Consider the following 20,054-nt stretch of genomic DNA (forward strand, 5'->3'; position numbering starts at 1 on the left):
ATAAAAGGATATTTCAATGTCTGGTTCCGAAAGATCTGTCAGTTAACTTCTAATAAAGTTTTTCGCTAGATTAACTGTGAACACAAAACTTGCAGTGAACATCAGGTAACCTAATCATTATGAGTTTTATCAAACAAAGGTATATCTAATAAGTGTTTGGAGATTTTAAAATTAGCGATCAATTATAATAATACGTTTATAAATTTTATTATACCCGTTTTGCGCAGAAAATATAATCATAAATCGTGTTATATTTTTTTGATCAAAACTAAAGCAAATTTTTCAAGTGGTATTTTTTCGCTTTGAAATATGGACTATCTTGTGAGTTGTTATTTTTTTTTTATTGGAGTAATCATAATTTTTTCACCTTTCATTTTTATCGTTTATATTTTATTTTTATATATTTTTTTTAATAAAAAAAAAAACTAATTTTTCAACTGAGTTGTGTTTTTCTTTTTAATTGGAGTAATCATTATTTTTTGAGTTTTAACACTCATTTTTCAAATGTTAATTTTGTGCTAGCGATTATGTAAAACTTAAAAAAAATACTGCTTTTTTCAAAAAAAATAAAAATTAAAAACCCTTTTTTTTTTGATGAAAAAAACAGTATTTTCTTAGTTTTACATTTTTTATAATTTATTTTTAATTTTTTATATTTATTGTGCGAAAATCAAATTCATGTATTGAGCGCCATTTTTCTCCCAAAAATTAAAAAATATTTTTGGAGTTTTAAGTTTTTTGAAGTTTTTTTTCTCTTTATAATTGAAATAATCATTATTTTTCTAATTTTACATTTTTTATCATTTATATTTTTTTGATCAAAAATAAAACTCATTTTGTAAGGGGTCTTTCTTTGCTTTGAAATTTTCAAAAATTATGATTTTGTAAGTTGTTTTTTTTTTAATCGAAATAATCACTATTTCTTGAGTTTTACATTTTTTATCAGTTGTAGTTTATTTTCATATTTTTGTGATAAGAAAAACTCATTTTTCAAGTGTTTTTTTTCGCTTTGAAGTTTTCAAAAATTATGATTTTGTGAGTTGTTTTTTTATCGAAATAATCATTATTTTAAAATTTTTACCTTTTTTAGTATTTATATTTATATTTTATTTTTATCATTTTTTTTTTTTTTGTTTGTTCAAAAATAAAACAAATTTTTTAACTGTTATTTATTCGCTTTGAAATAACAATTATTTTGTGAATTATTATTATTATTTGTTTTAATCGAAATAATCATTATATTTTGAGTTTTACATTTTTTATCATATAAATTTAATTTCTATATTTTTTTGTTCGAAAATAAAATTCATTTTTCTCCCAGAAAAGGAGAATAGTTTTTAATTTTTATTTTTTCCAGCAGATCAGAAAACTCAAAACGCCACAATTTACCAAAAATCACTTCAAATTAAAATTAGAGTTTTCGTATATTCAGAATGGGTTTTTTTGAATTCTTTTCTAGAATAATCAGAATGACCGAACTAATCCAAAAGCAGCTAACTAAACCTTAATGTAAATGAGATTGTCATTTCAAGCCATCACTCGCTTAAGTTATCAACTGTTAAAAGCAATATAAAGCAAATATGAGACCTTTTCTATTCGCCACTTCTCTGCTCGCTATCTCTCTGCCCTACTAACTTGTCGAAAAATTTGGATGCGGAAGAAACAACAAAGTTATCGAGCAAAATTCACCGCTATCGAGTGCGCTTATACCACATAAAACTTCATATAACTCACTATTTTACAAACAAATGCAATTTTAGGCAGCTCTATTCCAGCGTTGCCTAATATAATTACTTATACCAGTTACTTCATCTATTCGCCACTTGCTAACAATTGACGTAAAGAATAGGCGTATTGAAAAAACGGCTCTTCGCGTTTTGCCATAGAACTTTCCGCAGTCAATTATTTATTAATTAGTTTTTAATATTTGTCTTTTGTCAAATATAATAAATTCAATTCAAGGATTTCTGTAGTGGTTATCCTAACACAATTTCCATTTGACGAGCTTCTTCTTTAACTACACACACACAGCATACAAATTTTCGTTTTTTCATTTGCCTAAATTGGGGTCATCAATTTGTGTTTCATATATTCGATCACATACATGAAAAATTATTGTCTGGGTAGTAATTTTTTAGTGAAAAATATTGGGATGCAGTGAAAATATTCATATGTATGTAAAAAATATATGCTTATAAACGTATTATAATAGAATTTTTCAAAAAAATACGTATGTATGTAAATTTAATGTTCTTTAGCAAAACTTGCGGATACACTTGCGCAGTCCAAAAGATTTCCATGCAGGGCGCAGGGCGTCAAAAGCTTTTTATCATCAAAACATTGCTTGTAAGGGTGTTTTTAATGTATTTGTACGAGTATATTTGCAGTGCCGACCCAGCTGGTAGTAAGGGGATTATCCCGAGGATAAATCATTTAGTAAGATGCAACACACCCAAATTTATGTATAATACATACTTCAGTGAAATGTAAATGTTTACATTTGCGTGTACTTACATACAGATATGCAAAAAAAGAGCATTAAACTTTGATGTACATACATATATGTGTATGTAGGGAATAAATTATAAGTACGAGCGCCTATTAAATGACAATCAATGGAAAGTCGAAACAATGTATTAAATTACATAACATTAACATACAAAATAACTGTTATGTACCCCTGGCTTTGGCCTCGTTTTTGACTATACAACTACTGAATAAGCTTTATGCATGAGCAACAAAATCAAGCAAAAAAGAGTTTACTCCGAACTATTACTGATTTTTAGCAGTCGTCCCTCGACTGGCAATGACAAACTTCTGAGTTTATTTCTGCCATGAAAAGTCCCCTCATAAAAAATATCTGCCGTTCAGAGTTGGCGTAAAACTGTAGGTCCCCCTAATTGTGGAACCACATTTAGACGCACACCACAAATTGGAGCAGGAGTTTGGTCAAAGACCCAATAAAGAGTGTAAGCGCCAAGTATACAGGTATATATTCGTACATATGTGTGTATATATCTATGTACATAGTTCGACGTCTTAACCCATATTTTCTGAAGGAAATACATTTTAAAATAATTGTGGTTTTCGTTAAATATCCCAAAAAAGTTGTTCTTGCATTAGACAAAAATATGCGTTATATTTTTATGAGTATTTTTGAAACTGAATTTCAGAGCCGCGCCTAAAAATGAAGCGTTGGGAAAATATGCCTGTGGACTATGTATGAAAAAATAATATGCACGACGTTGGAGCTGTTTTATTTATGAAATGTAAAGCAAATAATCAAAATTAAGAGTAATTATATAAAATCAATAAACAAACCAATAATCAGAGAAAAGCATTATTTTTTGCGTGGAAAGATTGAGAGCAATGTTAATGGAAATCCACCCCACATTTACTGCACCGAAACTCAGTATTCTTGTGTCATTCACGACAGCGAATTTGAGTTTCATTTCTGATTATTCTGATTTCTCCTTTCCATGGAGTCTTATCGAATCAGGCGGCTTATTCTTGATTGGCATAAGTGATATAGTTCCGTTTGAAAAGAGAGGATGACGCTCTGCCAAGAATTATGTAACTTTGTACTAGTATCTTGTAAATGATAAAAAACTGAGAATGTGAGAATCTTTAGCGTGACATAAAGATGTTTCATATAAGAAAAGATTATACTATCAGCCCACACTCGTTAATAATTAGCTTTGACACATAAAATGTAAGCGCACCTTAAATAGGGCAGTTATGGGTTGATGCTGTTGCACAAATGGAGAGGCCGACATTTTTATGCCGCCCGCGAATGACATATTTTGCATAAAATTCTACCAGTTTAAAAAAAATTAATAGTAAATAAAAATAAAAAAAAAAATAAAATTAAAACAAATTAAATCTAAATCGTTATGGAATAAATAAATACATTTACACACGGGAAAATAAGTAAAAAATTAGAATCTGATTTTGACCCGTCGCTTGTTTTCAAAAAATAAAAAGATAAAAAGTTATTTCAGAGAATTTATTGCTTCCTCATTCATCAAAAAAAATTTTGTTATGGAACGTTTTTCTTAAAGTAAATTTAGGTAAACATTACTTCGCTTCTGATTAGTATCCGCAGAGGTGTCCATCGGTAAACAGATAACAAATTCAGATTCATCAGCTCTAAAAACGTGTACATAATTTTTTTCAAACATTTCCGGAGGAATATTCTCTGTTTCACCTTGAACTGATCTTCAATGCGCTCCGCAAGGACAAACAGACAATGAACTCGGATTCAGTAACCCCAAAACCGTATATATCTTTTTTTTTAATTTTCCGGCGTATTTTCTAGGCTTCTCCATGAAAAAAAAATAGTTTTTAAGTTATTACCTATATTAGTTAGGGGATGATTTCACCCCATTAAGGAGGTTTAGAAATTTGCGTACTTGCCCTGATGTATTACTTTTCATTAACTACAATAAAAAAGTTCTAACCCGAATTTGAATACATAATAGGACTATCAATAAGTTCGTGCGGTTTTATCGAATTGTGACTGGCGATGAAAAGTGGGTCCATTACGACAATCCAAAACGTCGGGCAACGTATGGATACCCTGGCCATGCTTCAACATCGACGTCGGCGCAGAATATTCATGGCCTGAAGGTTATGCTGTGTATCTGGTGGGACCAGCTGGGTGTTGTGTATTATGAGCTACTGAAACCGAATGAAACGATTACGGGGGATGTCTACCGACGACAATTGATGCGTTTGAGCCGAGCACTGCGAGAAAAACGGCCGCAATACGCCGATAGACACGACAAAGTTATTTTGCAACATGACAATGGTCGGCCACATGTTGCACAAGTGGTCAAAACATACTTAGAAACGCTCAAATGGGATGTCCTACCCCACCCGCCGTATAGTCCAGACCTTGCGCCATCCGATTACTATCTCTTCCGATCGATGCAACATGGCCTGGCTGACCAGCACTTCCGTAATTACGATGAAGTCAAAAAATGGATCGATTCGTGGATTGCGGCAAAACCGACCGAATTTTTCACAAAGGGAGTCCGTGAATTGCCAGAAAGATGGGAAAAAGTAGTAGTAAGCGATGGACAATATTTTGAATATTAAATTTGTAACCATTTTACGTCAATAAAGTTTCAAATTTCGAAAAAAAACCGCACGAACTTATTGATAGTCCATTATAATTTTTTGTTTTTAAAGTTTTTCTGAATTTTTTCATAAAAATTACCCCATTTCAAGGGTGTGTTTTGATATTATAAAACATATTAAATTTGGCCCTAGACAATCTCATCCAAAATCATTTTTCGAGCATTTAAAAAAACTGTCGATCGAAAAATGGATCCTGTAGCCATTTTTGAACAAAAATCCCTACCCTCCCACGCACGGTAGGCTTCTTCAGGCTCTAAAGATATAAAGATGTGCTGCCCCATTCAACAGCTCTTGTGAAAGCGTACTTCTTAAATACACTCCTCATTTTATTAAGATCAAATGTTTTTCCTCTGATTTTATGTCAAATTTCTTTTCAGAGTTGATTAAAAGAAATAAATTTTTTTTGCCAATAATTTAATTATGTTCTAAAAAAACTGATTGCTAAACAATCATCTACTCTCGTTGTATTTAATAATGCGTAAAACCAGCATTCCTTCCAATCACTTCAAAAAATGCAAAAAGATAGTTTGAAAAACGTATGACTATGACATTGATATGTTCTCAGTCGGAATATTTTAAGATAAGTTATGATGGCACATTTTTCTTTATTTATAATTCAAAGAATTCAAGTTTTAAAGTTTTATTATAAAATGAAAAAAAATAAATAAATAAAAATTCAGTGCGCACAAAATATTATTATTTAGATTTAATAAGAAATTTTCATAAGTACTCTCTTGAGTTTGAATAATAATATTTTGTGCGTACTGAAGATTTAGTTAATAATCGCATGAGTTAATGAAGTTTTATCTTCAAATCGCTTTCCATTTCCATACTTTTTTCCTGCTCGCAGGTTGTAATGGGAAGAGTTGCTAGGATAGATATAAGTTATATATTATAGATTCGACAGTTTATTTTTTCGGCACAGTGTAATGGCTTTGAAACCTGTTTTCACCCTTTCCTCGGACTTCAACAGAACATTTATATCTTATTCGATTAGCTGCTTTTTTCGTTGCGACATCCCACTTTTGGTTAACTGCTTCTAAATCACGAACGTTAGAAATCCTCCAGCACGGCCAGGACGTCTGTGTCCTTGGAGGTTCCACTCCAACGCTGTTCTGCTAACGCTTTCCCTATCTTTTCTGAGAATGTGCCCGATTCATCGCCATTTACGACCGCTTATCACCTTTTGGGTTGGTTCTTGCTCGATGATCTGCCACAAGTCCGCATTTCGGATAATGCTAGGCCAAGAAATTTTACATATAGTCCAAAGGCTTTTGTTTGTAAAGTTTAGCAATTTCTGCGTACTGCTTCTCGACACCAGCCACGTTTCACTCCGTATAAGAGTGTGGTTTTCTGTGAAATTTGTCTACTTTTCCAAATTGGCTGGAACCGCCAAAAAGTTGGCCTAGCTTTACACATTATCGTCAAGGTTCGAGATATCATCGGTACAAAGTGATAGAAATGTTTTAAAAGTCTATCTTTAGAACTGTGATTAAACGAAATTAAGGATGGTATAGGGTTTTTTAATAAGTGCTGTTATTTTGATATTCACAGAAAAATTCTATTTTTTAATATAAATGATCGGAGGTGTATTTCATTATAAAAAGGAAGGTATACCGTTAATAGTGGAAAATAACATCAGGCAAATGATCACCACGACCACGTTTACAGGACAATATCTTTTTCATGAAAATTTCCATAACCGCATTGCAAAGTGGCTGCCCTATGTCCTCGATAACCTCACGAACTCCATCTTTGAGGTCTTGAATCGACCTTGGGCTGTTGGCGTAGACCTTCTCTTGGTGGTCCGTGGTTCCAAAGAAAAAAGTCACAAGATGTTAAATCACAAGTTCTCGGTGGCCAATTGTAATTACCTCTTCGAGAGATAACACGGTCCAGAAACTTCTCCCGTAAAAGATAAATGGTTTCGTTGCTTGTGTGGCACGTAGCGCCGTCTTGTTGAAAATAAACGTTGTCCAGATCAATACCATCCAATTCCGATCATAAAAAATCGTTAATCATCTCTCGATAGCGCAATCCATTCACCTGTAACACCTTTTATTGGAAAACTCTTTATATACAGTTATTTACTCTTATGAAGCTTCAACGCTTAAGCGCGCATTTAAAATACCTGCCCCAAAACACATTTCAGCGGAATTTTACTTTGAGTTAAAGAAATTTGCTTAACTACAATTTTCACCTCAGCGCACAAGTCTTTGATATAAAGAAGGTTGGGCAGCTAAGCAGATTTTACTGTGTTTGCTCGGTCGGTATGGTTATTTGATCCGTCAGAGCAGAACGGTTTCGTATAGTTTAAGCCAAAGTAGAAAGTGTACGTAAACTTTTGATAATACAATACGAAAAGAGTAATGTTTCAGTTGAGCTGGATATTTCCGAAGACCAAAAGCTGCTGTAATCAGTTTCTAATAATGTCCGCCAATGAGTGTCAAAAGCAAACAACCGTGCACCATCGGAAATTCCGTGAAAACCAGAAGGAATCCCGCTGAGTAGCAGAGCAATTAAAGCTTGTGTAATACAATAAGCACCACACAACCAGTGCATATGGTATACCATATCACTCTCGCTTATAACACAGAGCGAATTGTTCTTAAAATCGAAAAGTGCTCGTAAAGCACTCAGACGCATAGCCTGAAATTGTAAGGCACGACGTAGCATACAAGTACCAGCGAACATCATGAGCGCACGTGCACCGTGTTCACCATACAAAAATCTTTACTTTGTGCACGTGCACGGGATTTTCACGTAATCAGAATCACAAACATCATTGTGGAGGTGGAATCCTCCCGCTCTTTGTTCGCTCGCATTATGTGCGCCAGATTCGACAATGGTTTTGGAAATTTGACGAACGTGGGCAAGTAAAATGATGCTCTTAGGCAACCTCAGACAAATACCTTGGTAACCGAGCATCACCCTCATTCGCCCAACAACGTTACACATGGCTAAGTACATACATACATACATAAGCACAATAAGTTCAAGTAAATGCCGACGTATTAGTATCACTGACTGGCGCACGCCCAACTTTTGACTTTTCGCATTTTTTTTACATATTGGCAGAAGTTAATACACATAGCATGGAACATAGAACCCACAGACTTACTACAAATTGTATTTAATTCTTATATAGTCACATACATACATACTTACATACGGGCAGTGAATGGAGGATTTGGCTTGAAAATATGTTCGGGTTGTTATGTAAAAAATGTGTGCTGTTATAAAAAGCCTACAAACTTAACGTTTAAAAGATTCGTATTTCAGCACAAGTTTTAAATAACAAAATTCGCTTGTGTTTTCAGCAGCCACAGAATAATATGCTTGATTCGTTCCCATAACAATCGGTTCTGCGTTAACGGTCACTTCAGCAGCATTCCCCGTACATGTATGGGACCACCATATTTTGTTTATATTGCTACAGCAACAAGAACATCCTGGATTCCTTTTTAATATTTTGTACAGATATTTGCTTGTCGCAGTGAATGGTTGAAGTACCACTCTGCCACTGCGTAAGTAGCACTAAAATGCTGTTTTGATACCATAAGAAGACCTTCAACGCACAGATTGTTGATGTAATGAAGAAGATTGATGGGACTTAGGTTGGAGCACTGCCCCAGGCTGTTGAAGAAAGGAGAACCCTGTGACCTTAATCGTCTAGCTACTAAGCCCGGACATTTATAGAGAAAGTGCTCAACAGTCTCCTTCTCTAAAAGAACCCCACAGCTTATGCAATGGGGGTTAAATGATAAGCCCATGTATGTGTCGATCATCCAATGACCGATATTGACCGCCTATTGTACTGGAACCAAAGGGTTTTCGAAACAGCACACGAAGAAATGGAGCTCTATCTCTTCTTCGCTTTCCTGAGAAATAAGTTATACAATTCTCCTTTAACAACAGTCAAGCGGATGCCGATGACCGGGTAGGAGACCAATTCAGTCAAGCCCTTCGTGGCAAGCTCATCACCAATTTCATTTCCCTCTATGCTCCTATGTCCTGGAACCCAGATCAGATCACACCCAAGAGATGTGATCTCCCTCTTACAGAAGCTGACCAGTTTGGACCTGCGGCATGGCGTCGAAAAAATGTTAATATCCCCCTAGCTCCCACGTTCCACTTAAGCATTTTGCATGATTGCAGGATCGCAAAAGCCTCTGCCTGAAAAAGATTATCAGTACTCGGCAGTTTCAAGGAAATATATGAATTAGCTGATTTAGAGAAAACCCTTGCTCTGACTCCCGATTCTATCTTGAAACCGTCAGTAAACACAGAGTAACTAGTATTGGTACAGATCTTCCCCAATCCTGCCTACTTAGAAAGATTGCTCAGGCACGACCCTCGAGCTTCAGTTTGCGGATAGAGAGATCTGTCCGAAGTTCAGAGAAATACTGTGTTAACTGCCCAAAAATGCTACCATGTGCCTTGAGATACTGGACTTTTTAAAAAGTACAACGTGCAACACATTAAGGAGCCGCCAGATATATCAAGCAAACTACTTTCATCAAGCCCGTCAAACTACGAATTTTACTTTTCTAAATTAATTTTTCATATACAAAAAGTGAAAAATGCTATAATTTATTATAAATTTATCGAACTACATCGTTCTCTTTCTGGTTTATTCAATTCTTACATCACCGCCCGAAATACTCTCACGGTCATCGCAATCATGTAATGAGTCAACATTGCTTATTGACAACGAAAATTGCATTTGCCTTTTATTTTAAGGCACTCCCAAAGGTATCATTGAATTCCTAATAGGGGGAGGGATAAGTCATAAGAATTAATGGTCTGCGACCTTTTTAGTTGTGGGCGCAATAAAAATGTTAATATACTAATCACTTCCCGAAAGATAAATCAGAGTTGAAATGTTGCAAAATGCATTAAATTGATTTCAGGTCATACGGAATCTAAGTTCCTGCAAACGCCCATGGAAATAAAAAAATTATCTATTTCTTCGTATGTATTTCTATACATATATATGTACGTATATTATTTTTAATACAAATTATTATTGTTACCTTCATATAAAAAATGAACTCGCTTTGCACGGTTACCACCCTTAACTGCAATTGAAATAAAAAACGCGCAACCGACTTAGTAATGAGAATAATCAGCTACACTCAAAACGCACGTGCTTCGTCACAGCCCTCTTCACATATTTTTGTAACAACCCGAACAAAAAAGAACAAGCTATAAAGGGATTATCAATTATTAAGCAGATTTGTGTGTAAATGAATGTTTAGATAAGGGAGTCAATCCAACAATACCAGAGCCTCGATTTATATAATAAATATGTAAATAAATAATTGGCGCATACACTTCTGTTAGGTGTTTGGTCGAGCTCCTCCTCCTATTTGTGGTGTGCGTCTTGATGTTGTTCCACAAATGGACGAACCTACAGTTTTAAGCCGACTCCAAGCGGCAAATGGTATTTATGAGGAGCTTTTTCATGGTTGAGGAGGTTTGTCATTGCCTGCCGAGGGACAATCGCTATTCGAAAGAACTTCTTCTATTATTTACTGTTTATAATCGGAGATACGCACTCCCGAATAGTAGTCACGCACCAAACCATTCGGCTACGACATCCGACCTCTTTTCATATACACTGCGTTAAATAATTATAGCTCAAAGACTTATGGGCAAATTTGGTAAATTTTTTTTAATTCTTATTTTTTTTTTTACAAAAATACTGCTAATTCTCATTCAAAAACCATATAAATCCAAGTTCTAAACTTTGTGCAAATTTCAAAACTTTCAAAAAGTCAAGAAAATTTCTTAAAAATCTTATACTTTTTAATCAGACTTTTAAGAAGAATTTCGAGTTTTATAGCCCATGCAGGTTCCATGAGGCTTTTTATAATTCTTTTTGCTGACGGTATTAGGTCTTTTCTTCCATATAAAAAACTTTTGAGCATTCGTTGCATGGTAAAAATGGACAAGAACTCCATAAAAAACTAAATTTCAAAAAACAGCGCGATTTGTAAGCAACTTGAAACTTGACCTTCATTATTTTTCTAAAAATTTCGATTAAAAAACTTGAAATGTTTATAATTTTTTTTTCTAATTTTTCTGAACAAAATTCGAAATTTGAACAAAGTTCGAAATATGGATTTGCATTTAGGAGTATCAACTATATTTTCATCAAAAAATTATTGAAATTAAAGTAGAAAAAAATAAATTGTCAAATCTTCCTAACAAGTCCTAGTGCTAGAGTTATTTAACGCAGCGTACTTATATGTGTCCGTAACTGAATTATTTCGTATTGGTCGATTTGTAAATATTCTTCTTGAATGCAACTTAGTTTTAAAACATTTTAACATTTTAAAACATTTTAAAACTAAGTTGCATTCAAGAAGAATAAAAATAATAACAATAAATCCATTTAAACCTACATAAATCAATATGTAATAGATTAAGTTAGGTTAGGTGGTTGCCATTCTCTTTAAGGATGTAGAGGTCTGGAGGCCTCTTTTGATATCACTTGATTGGGCTCAAGTACTCCCCTCCAATTTTCGTTACGGCAAAATAAAGTTAAAATATATCGGATGTCTGTGGATTCTAAGTCTGTCAGACATTGGAAGAAGTAAAAGTTTAGACACCGATGTCGCGACCTCGCAAGAGCGAGGCAGTGGCAAAAGAAGCGTTCAACACTCTTCACCTCCTCCTCGTTACTGCAGCTGCGACAGAAGTGATTTGAAGGAAAGCCCGTACGTTTCTCATGTGTTCCCCAATATGCAATGCCCGATGATTATATGATACTAGCCACCGTATTAATGGAAGGCCGGCCTAGATTGATGAGGGACCTAGTTCCTAGTTCTGTGTTTATTCCTTCTAGACGAAACCTGTCTAGTTATCTCTCAAGTGGGCTCTGTTGTCCATCTACTGTTGGCATGCGTGATGTAAACAACCGGCCTGATCCAGAGCTTGTTTTAAAATAAAGGGATGCCCACATATTGGACAGAATTGACTGATTTCAAATCAGTTCACCTCCTAGCCAGTTCATCCGCGTTGCAGTTACCAGGAATGCCTTTGTATCCAGGAATCCATACAACATTCTTGGTGCATCGCTTAGTCAGTGAATGTTGTCTGGGCATTAAGAATGTCTCTCTTTATGTTGAGCATTAGGAATAGCTCTGCATTCAAATACTACTTTGGAGGAAGTATTATTGCACAGTAGAAATTTTATGGCAGCTTGATTGTCAAAGTAGGTAGAGATCGATTGTATTGCAACAGAGAAGTTCCTGACCCCCAAAGCAACTTCTTTATATTTGTTAACACAGCTTGCAAAACGCCGCAGTAGTCAAGTAGCCGTAGACGTAATTTCAGCTGGCGCACTTTTGAGTGGATGTCACTCCCGACTTTATTATCCAGTCTTAAGTCGTTAGTGAAAATAGCCACTGAACCTAGTCCCAGGTCCTTAACGTTATCCCTTTCACATCTTTCTTTTTCAAAACAGAATTGTGAAGCAGTTTAATACAGCTCCCTATCTGTTCCCGAAAAGGTTCCGCGAATTTTCGAATGCCCAAATCTGAAATCTTTCTAGAGCAGGCATGCATTTAGACTAACTGCGTTGCAATAGCTTGAAATTCGTCATAGATGTCTATGGGGAGAAGATCTAATAGAGTCTAAGGAGACAGGATTGGAGTAAAAGGCCGCGCTTAGATACTGCTCTCTGTAGCTTTTCCATTTTGTGATTGTAAAATGGGATTTGCGCGGAGAATATTAGAGGACTATGCACAAGTTTAGACCCCGTCTTTTATCTATAGACGTTTTGCATACATAAGGCGCAGTGATCGATTGATTTGGCCTGTCTTCAAGAGTTTCGATTCATACAAATTAAAATAGTTTTTTGTTAGCAATCCAAGTTTATTTGTTCTTATTATATTGATTAAATACACTTTAAAGCGATAAGTTTCATTTTAAATTTGAGAAATTTTCGATTTTCATTTCGATAACATCATTCAAGCAAGCATTGTTTCACTCTGCTCAATCCAAGCTTATATTGAAAGCTCATATTGCCTCCTCCGATGTAATTTTATTCGTATTTAACATCGCGTCGTTAGTTCCATCACCGAATGTTTCGTCGTCTTCATCACAGTATTCTTCATTTAAAGCTGTGGGCTCCGTATGAGATTCAACAATCTATTGCTCGATTTCAGATTAAGAGACTTACTGTAATGTTTATACTTTCCGAAGCAAAGTTATATCGTAATCGTAATTCCGACACAGGAATGTTATCGTCGCAATCTCTGTTAGACGCTTTTTCAAAAAGGTTTTGAAACGATGACCTAAACAGCAAATTGCATTTTTCACCTCTTTTTAAGGTTTGCAACCCAACCAGGGCTAGGATGGAATGTAATAATTGTGATTTCTCTTTTAGCAAATCACTTATACGTTTTTGGTCCGCATCCCAATTGAACAAGTCGTTTTCCATTTTCGGAAACTCAGAAATCTTTTTCCTTTCATTTAAACCAAATTCAAATCTTCTTTATGGACTGTTTATTTTTTTTTTTTAATACGAAATATTGTTGCTAATGCCTTAAGCAAATGAATTAGACGGTACTTCCCCTAAATTCATTTCAGTTGATTCTATTAAATAAATGTGATTACCAGAATGACATCGACAGTACATCTCCTAGCTTTAATCTCAAAAATACAACGTGAAAGAGAAAGACAAAACAAAAAATGTTGCAAGTATCGAGCTAAACATTTTCTAATGTCGCAAGTACTGAGTACGCAATGAAAAACAAAATTGTGTCGCAAGTATCGACGTGTGCAAGAATCGAGTTTCTACTGTAAAATACATATAATTGGCGCACACACCCGAGCTCCTCCTCCTATTTGTGGTGTTGCAGAATTTTTGTGACAGAATATGACGCCATTTTATAAAAAGTAACAATACCGCAATTATTATAGCCCAAATAACAATCGTGCTTTCTATGCATAATGTTGAATGTAGAATATATACATATGTATGTATGTATGTATTGTATAAATGCAGTTTGTGAAATATTTATGTAAATTTATAAAATAATCTTTGAAGTATCAAATGGTTTCTAAACTAGCGAATTTAGCAAAAAGGGCTTTTGTTTCAAATTATTCTCAAATAAAAAATTTCAAAGCAATCTCAATTCGTGTATGTATGTATGTATGTATGTATATTGAGTATAAAATGCGTGTAATTCAGCAAAAGTTTTCAAGGTAAGTTCGAAATAATTCTTTAATTGGCTGAAAATTCCGACTAAAACATTTTTCGGCACCAGCGCTTCTTAACTTTGTCCACATACCTATGCACACATACACACGTGACGTGCTCAGACACACACAGTTAATACAATAACAGAAGCAGCTCCCTAAATTAAATTTAGTTAGGTGCATGTGTATGTGTATATGTAGGTACATATGCACGACTGTAAATAGCTTTATGTTTTGGTAACATAACAGTTAAAGATTTTTGTGTTGTCTTTTTAGAAATTTGTGGTAGAGTATTTGTGGTATTTGCTCTGTCTAGAGCAAGTTAATGACTAGAGTAAACGTCTATCTGCACCGAGTTCCTCCTCACTGGGTACAAGTCACCTTAGGTAAAGATTTATCGAATATATTCGCATGGTATCAACATTGCAAAATAAGACTTACAAATATTTAAATAGTCTTAGATGATATACATAATATATGCTTTTTGCCATAATATTTAAAAATTCCATATAAAATGAGAATTGTAAACTTTAAAGTACCATAAAATGAAAAGAATTACTAATAGAATATAGGTGTTATGAATGAATGGATTGCGCTATGAAGAGATGAATAACGATTTTTTATGGCCGGAATTGGTTGGTATTGATCTGGACAACGTTTATTTTCAACAAGGCGGCGCTACGTGCCACACAAGCAACGAAACCATTGATCTTTTATGGGAAAAGTTTCCGGACCGTGTTTTCTCTCGAATTGGTGATCACAATTGGCCACCGAGATCTTATGATTTAACATCTTGTGACTTTTTTCTTTGGGGCCATGTGAAAGAGAAGGTCTACGCCAACAGCCCAAGGTCGATTCAAGACCTCAAAGATGGAGTTCGTGAGGTTATCGAGGACATAGGGCAGCCACTTTGCAATGGGTTATGGAAAATTTCATGAAAAGGATGTTGTCCTGTAAACGTGGTCGTGGAGGTCATTTGCCTGATGTTGTTTTCCACTATTAACGGCCTACCGTCCTCTTTATAATGAAATAAACATCCGATCATTTATATTAAAAAATTGCATTTTTCTTTGATTGGAAAACCCATTTCTCTTATTGGAAAACCCTTTATTTGGTAAAACGCGTGGCGTATCATTTTCCATAACCTATTAGAAACATTTCATGAAACCCCGGGAATAAAAATTTTCTTCATTTTGTTGCATTGTATAATTAATGACTTTTTTACCCAAGAACCAGACCATTCAACTCCTCAAATCAGTCGCTGCGACCTACAATTTACATATTTGTTTTTTCTCATGAGCTCCTTGACTCATCTATTGTTTTCTTGCGTGATTTAGACCGATCTGATCCAGAGCTTGGCTGAAGACAGAATTGCCTGACTTGAAAATCAGTTTACCTCCTAGCCAGCTCATCCGCGATGCAATTACCAGGGATGCCTCTGTATCCAGGAACTCAGACAACATTCATGGTGCACCGCTTAGGCTAGTCATTAAGTAATGTTAATTATGGATTTTTTTATAATTTTTTAAACAGAGAACTACCACAAATTTCATCACATTTACAAGATATAGCGAGCATATACTAGTTCCAGAGTGTATACTCGTACATTTTCGACACATACATATGTATACCTACTACATACAACTACCTAAGCCTATAACTTTTAACTTTATAGCCTTTACAATATTTTTTAAAGAAAATTAGTATCAAATAGTCTTCAAAGCTGGGAAAATGTATAAGATGTAAAATTTAAGAGTTTCATCGATTGCAACTCAAAACTAACTAAAGAAAACACTAAATGCGTGCAATCGAAAATACGAAATCTTAAAGCTTCCGCTTTATAGAATAGTCAAAGAATCTTAAATCAGTGAGAAAAGAGTGCAGTTATAAATAATTTAAAGTAGCAGGTACTGAGAACCCGTTATTTTTTTAACAATAAATACAGTACAATTTTAAACATCAGATAGAAGTCTACTTTAGGTTTCCTCTCTTCGCCACTAGTTCACTCAAGGCGAATTGGGTACTGAAGGTGGCGCCATTAAAGAATAGCTACTTTACTTTTCGACAACTCTGTGTTAAGTATGTGAAAATTCAGTGAATGGTTTCGTAATATTATGTTTTGTGAGATTAAAACTAAACAAACTAATGCAAACGAATGCCGCGTGTGAAATTGTTAAAGCACAAATGAATATAAACCCTCCAAATGCAATTTTTTGTGTATTTATGCGGAAGATGCCGTGGCTAGAATGTATCTGCGTGTGCGTATAGTTTCTTGTGTTTGGTTGTTTCCATTGCTTTCGCTTGCTCTCCCTCTTCGTAAAACAGTAATTTCCCTTGTTTTTGTTTGTATATACTCGGAGCTTTAGAAAGACGCTGCCTTGTATTCAAGGCGAATTTATTACAGGTGAAAGCAAACACATATAAGTAAAACCCTACATGTATTTGTTGTTGCGTTTGGTGCAAGCATCACGTCAAAATCAGTAGTCAAATGTAAACATACGAATGTAAACATACCAATACATACAAACAAAGCATATCATTTTGACGTAAGCCATACCTACGGCGAAAAATTCGGCTGGGTGAATGCTGTCACCTTAATAAATCCACCTTGCTTGTATTCTATTAACTTTGTGACATACCGAATTCGTCTCCCTGGTTCAATTCGCCTTGCTGTAATCCGTTCGTAATTCTCTACCGCGTTGCCAACCACAAACAAGTAATTCGAAGCAGAGAACGTTAAATTACGTTCTCTGTTCGAAGTCCTTAATCAGCTGTTTTGACAGAAATTAAAGCCTACACAAGTGATGTTGCAAGTGGGAAGCGAGATTAAAACCAGCATTTATTAAAAATGTGTAACGAATTTTTTTGGAAATTAATAACAATAAGATCGGTTCTGCAACCGCTGCACTTTTGTGCCAGATGGAAGAACATGCTTCAGCCAACAATTGTAGGAATATGCAATGAGACTTACGAGAAGCTTCTACGCCATTCAATTAAAAGATAAATGTAAGTTGTTTAATTAATTTTACTGACGTATTAATGTTTAATGGTTTGGATGTTCAAAGATTTTTGAAAAATGTTCGTCTCAACCTCAGTGTACTTTCAAGAAAGACGCATTCAAAAGCTCGTCTAAGAAAATTTGTGTTTTAGCTCATGATGCTTATGACGCCCCGCGAATCAAGGCGTACTGAAAGAGGTGCGCGGAGTTGGGCGGGTTAAACAGTTTTTCGACCACCAGAAGCAGATATGTCGGTGCTCGGTATCCTGGAAATAGCCATGCCTCTCATGTGTGGAATGCAAGCGATGCTAAAGTTTACATTGTGGAGAGATATTAGCAGGGAGGCAAACTATCTAGATAATATAAAGGTAAGTATAGGGTTTTTCAGTAAGAGCGCTTCAACTTTTGAACTTTTTTTGAATAAAACACAAAGGGTTTGACTTTTTTAACTATTTTTTTTTTTATTATTGAGTTTGAACATATACATTTAAGTATGAAATTCGATTTCTTTTGCATGACCACCGCGTGCACGTTTTACGAAGTCCAATCGTTGAACCCAATTTTCGACCACTCTTTTGCATAAATCGGCCGAAATTCCAGCAATTTCGCGTTCAATATTGGCTTTGAGCTCACAAATCGTCGCCGGCTTGTTACTGTAGACCAATGACTTCACATAACCCCAAAACGGGACGGCTTGTTAAATAGACCGTAAAATGGCCGTAATGCTCTTAAAGTAGCAGCAACAGAACGATTATTTTCATAAAAAATTTGCACGATTTGCAATCGTTGCTCAAGTGTGTAGCGTTCCATGATGAAATGTATACTAATGAAGTTTACAAATGACAAGCGAAAAATAAAAAATATTGCGTCGTTCGCCCTCCCTATCGGAAAAAAGTTGAAGCGCACCTATTGAGTAACCCTATATTAAGTGAACTCACTGGAAAATATGGAACATCTAACTTATTTTTTCTTATAGGTGATTATGGATCCCCATCACAGCCGCCGGTAGTCACACCACTGATATTAATAATTATATAAATAATATAAAAAAAATGTATGCTTGATGTAACATGAATTATCTTCTGGGCCGAAACCTAAATGAAATTTAAAATGTTAAAATTTTAAGATAAATTCAGATCCTTTCTTAAAAATACTAGTTTTAAGTCACATAATTGAGTCACTATATAATTAATTTAGTCATAATTAAGTCACTATATGCTTCCAATATTCGTAATATGTTTCGTGCTAATATAGTTCATTATATAATATGTAAAAACCTTTTAAATTGAAATTCTAAAGTCTAAAACTTGGCACCAAAATTTTCTAGTCAATTAGCATTTTTTAAAAATACCTACGTATACAGTTTTATAGCCCATTAAATTTCAGTATAATAAAATGTAAGAAAAGACTACTTCTCTATAAAATGTGCTTAAATAATGTAACCAAAAATATATGTATGTATGTAAATTAAGTTTTTTCTTAAACCTTAGACTCCGGTTATTGATATTCACTTTAGTTACTCTATCATTAATAAAGACTAATCAATTGAGAGGTATCGGATTTTTTATTGAAATAAAACAATGAAAACTCGCATTGATCTTTATTATTTTTGTGTAGAACAATTCATGACATTTATTTTTTTATAGATAGTCCCTTTCAAATTGTGGCCACAACTGCGCCGTACTTCGGCCGTCCCTGTGCGTCTAGATGCTGTTTCCCAAATGGAGGGACCCACAATTTTAAGCCGACTTCGAACGGCTTAAAATGGCAGAAATACACTCGGAGGTTTGTAATTGCCTGCCGAGGAGCGCCCGTTATTAGAAAAATTGTTTCTAAAATTGTGTGGTTTCGTGCACATAAAATCGGACCTACACACTTCCGAATGGTAGCTACGCACCTACCCATTCGGCTACGACGGCCGAATAAAAGTCCAAAGGTGTGATATCACACGATCTTAGTGGCCAATCCACTGGCCCGAGACCATAGATAAATTCCTCACCGAAGCGATGCAGCCGTAAATTCATTGTTTCACGGGTTCTATGAGGAGTAGCGCCGTCTTGTCAAAATCAAATGTTGTGAAGATCATGGAATTTAATACCGGCATCAAAAGGTCGTTTATTATGGCGCGATAGCGTACGCCATTCGCTAAAAATGGGTCTCATCGCTGTACACCATTGTTTGCTTGAGCGCGCGTTGAACACTTTTCACAGAGCGTGGATTTTTGCGATACAATGGATACTGAAAAAAAGTATGTATGACAGGCGTGAAATGTCCAAAACTCCTTATTGGAAAAAGCACCTCCGATCTGATCACCCTTTATTTTTAAGTTCGGAAATTAGAAATCCATTATCTTTTCGGTAGATGGTTGTAGGGATCGATACCTCGTAAAGTATCGATCAAACAATTTGAAGTTTGTGCTCGTTGTCAAAGTGACATTTCACACTAAAAAAAATCGTTTGCTATTTTTTGTTTGTTCCATTCAGTTGTGAGTTGCAGGGTAGAGCTGGCAAAAGATCGATGTTTGTCCACATCGATGTTTCGATGTTTTTTATTTGAAAACATCGATTAATCGATTAAACATCGAAGTTAGTAAAAGAATTTTTTTTTTTTTCATTTATTTAATATTGACTTCATTATTCAACATATATATAAAAAAATAACAAAATAATGTTTTTCAAACAAACTTAAATTAACAGTATTT

General features: G+C 34.8%; 1 long non-coding RNA gene across 1 annotated transcript; it reads left to right on the plus strand.

The window, feature by feature from the left end:
• Positions 1-17,095: 17,095 nt before the first annotated feature.
• On the plus strand, positions 17,096-18,946 carry LOC128866936 (uncharacterized). Its single transcript, XR_008454972.1, has 3 exons — positions 17,096-17,361; positions 17,421-17,721; positions 18,330-18,946. It is a non-coding gene; the product is annotated as an uncharacterized LOC128866936 (long non-coding RNA).
• The last annotated feature ends 1,108 nt before the right edge of the window (positions 18,947-20,054 follow it).

This window comes from Anastrepha ludens, chromosome 6 (assembly GCF_028408465.1).
Source record: "Anastrepha ludens isolate Willacy chromosome 6, idAnaLude1.1, whole genome shotgun sequence".
Taxonomy (NCBI): Eukaryota; Metazoa; Arthropoda; class Insecta; order Diptera; family Tephritidae; genus Anastrepha; species Anastrepha ludens.